Raw genomic sequence first — 3,241 nt, forward strand, 5'->3', positions numbered from 1 at the left:
CTGAGCTGACTTGTCCCTCATGAATATCCTCCCTTTCCCATGGTCATAAATGCAGTTGTCGAGTTTTTTGCTTTTCTTCTCGGAGGGTGAAGGAGAAGGAAGTAGAATAATTGGAAAGCAGCTTTAAAAGCCCAAACCACTGAAGGCGTTTGACTTGGTTTCATTTGAAGGGTGGTGAGGTTTATTGCTACTACACTTTGGGGAGCTCCACTGAAATCTGCCAGTCCAAGGCACAGCTCACTCTCTGTGTTCTGGTGTTCCCACATGGGCATCTCCACAGCTTTTGTTCATTACTCTAGCCCTGTGTATTAAATGAAAAATACAGGACGACTAGCCACCAAATGGAATATATACCAAGTACTGCAACAAAGACCTCAGAAAATACTTGAATGTGTTGCCTCTTCAGCTCTTGAGGCTCTATTTTTGGGTGCAGTATTTCAACTGAACTTCACAAACCCCAACCACCATACTAATGTGCTAGAAGGTGTGATTTTTGAACAGCTGAAAAAGAAGAATTAGCATTTTTTAACAGCTATTTCTGAGTATCCCTTATGGCACAAGAAAAAAAAACAAACCCTCAATCCTCCACATTTCCCAAATGTGGGGTCAGGCCAGCTCTTGTCAGTGGTTCTCTGCATGCCTCTGCATGGCACAGAGGAGCAGAGCTATGAGGTATTCGATGGGCAACAGTTCTGCAGCTGCAGGTATCCTACTGCAAATAAAGTTTGCTCCCCAAGAAAAATCTGCAGCCCAACAGGGTGGTACTTGCACTTCAGATGTATCACTAGAAATTTGTTAGTTACAGTAGCTATAACTTAAGACCACATAACCTAAGTCACATTCACATTTCCAAGACTGCCATTTTCCACTGAAAAATATGAACTGTCTGGAAATAACGTGGCCACTTACTCAAAAATTTCAAGCTTAAATTCTGCAGAACAGCTTTATTACAACCAGTATACTCAAAAGAACTGACATAAGAACATGGTAGAGAGGAGGAAGAGGTTTGTAAAATTCCCCCCAAACAATTTAGTTTGAAGCTAATGAGTTCCTTGTCTACACAGAACTAACCCTGGAAGTCCAAACAAATTTATTTTGTTTACTTATTTTGTAGTGGTTTTGCAGTATTCATACTGAAAAGCATTTCACAAGTATTGTTTTTTATAAAAAATCATCACCTGTAGCTCTTGCTTCACCTCTTTGCTTTCTGCATCTTGTGTGCTAGATAAACTTAGTACCAAATGACAGTAAGGTATTAAAAGCACATGAGACTTATTAGAAGCAAAATTACAAGTTAATAATGCTGTTATTCTTTTAAAAATTGGAGTAATTACAAATCTCTACAGTTTAAGGCATTATGCAGAAGTATTCTTGCCAAATTAGCTTAATTGTTTTACCCAACTGATTTCTTATTTATTTTTAGGACCTGATTTGATGGCGAAGGAAGGAGAACAGGGAGAAGGTTTTACTGGCACTACATTTTGTGAAAAGGGCCTTCTGTCACAGAAACTCATTTTGCATGATAGTTCTGGTAAATCCCTCCTTAATAGTGTACTCTCACCAAAGTCTCACCAATAGTCTACTCTCAGGGGAATTGCAATTCAAGAGGGCAAAGCAACTAGCCCAGTAGTCATGGTTTCAGAGGGGAAGAAGCAGCCAAACCTATCAGGTTACACAGAAACACATTCTCAGATGTGCTGCTTTTGTGGTAAAGGTACCTTAAAGTCTTAATTTTCCCAAAAACATATGAGCAGGCTGTAGATAGGTAATGGCAGCAATGTTAAGAGGATTTGAATTTTAAGGAGGGAAGCAAGCTATGTTAGTCTTATGGGATGAAAAGGCATAGTAGAGAGAGACACCAAGTTCTTCCTTAGCATTTTTGTAAATAATAATTTGCAAGTAAAACATAAAAAACAACAACTCCAAACCCAGTCATCAGGGCTTAGGGAAGAAATACATTTAGAAGCTTTAAACATGCTGAAGCGATGTTTTGCCAACTTAGTTTTAAGAAGTGAAATTACAATAAGGGTTTCCCCTGTCCCAGCCTCCACAAGAAAAGGGCACCAAGTGCAGTAACTCTTAATATATGTCTAGTTTTCCAGTTTTGGAAAGGATATTATGCTTTGACAGATGGTCAGGTGAACTAAATTAAAGATTCAAGGAGGGAATTTTTTGTTTCAAACTAATTGCTAATGTCCAGGTTTTTGAGATGTTGCCCTAAACCCCAGAGTTTCACCCTATCAACACACAGCACTGCAATTGTACAAGGAAATGTCCTGGTGATGGTACAATCAGGACCCATTCCCTCAAGCACATTTCACATTCTGTTTCAGGAAGTTTACATAGAACTGTTCTGATACTGATGCATGCCATGCATCCGTGAGTGGAAGCTTTGTTATTTTGGTTTTTTTTCTTAAAGACATTATTTCTTCTCTACAGTTGTTCATGAGCAGGTCATGCATTTCTCCATGTGCCACTTTTACTGAATCACTGCCATAAGGAAAAATTTAAGAACTCCAGTTTGAGCAACTGATCCATAGTTAAGAATCTCTACTGAAACTCATCAGTCCACAATTCAATATTCTGAGTCAATTTTAACGAGTATGTTAACTTGAGGGATTCAACATGCATCAACATACATGTTGTTCTTAAGTAAGTTTAGTTATTTTGAAAATACAAAGGCAATTCACGAGAACCACTAAAGAATTCAGGAACTGGAACAGAGAATACCATCATGCTCAACATAAAATGGAGTTACCACCTCTTCCTCAGTGTTTTGGGAGTTTTGTGAACAGTCAGAGAAATTAGCATAATCCTTGCTGATTTAAAAAAAAAAAATCATTAAGTCAGTCTCTTGGCAATCATTTGATTAGGATATACTTTTTGCAATGACCATTCTGTGGCTATCAGCAGAAAGTGACCACGAACTTAGAACACTAAAGTGATGCTCAACTTAAGTCCTAACCTTGGTCAACTACCTCTTAGACATTAATACTGGAGTAATCAGCAGAATCCTTACACATTACAGCAGCAACCTCCCATGTCAGATGAGCTAGTTTTACTCCTGGCAACAAACACTGCAGATTTATCCACTTCCTTCCAGAAATGATGTTTTAAGGAAGTTTAAATATCTAGCAGTGATACCATTCGCAGAGCAGTAAAATATAGAAGCGCGTTTAAAGACGTTTTACAACACATCCTTAGATTGTACTGTAAACAAACAAGAAAACCATGGCTTCAA

The sequence above is a fragment of the Apus apus genome, chromosome 2 (genome assembly GCF_020740795.1).
Source record: "Apus apus isolate bApuApu2 chromosome 2, bApuApu2.pri.cur, whole genome shotgun sequence".
NCBI classification, from domain to species: Eukaryota; Metazoa; Chordata; class Aves; order Apodiformes; family Apodidae; genus Apus; species Apus apus.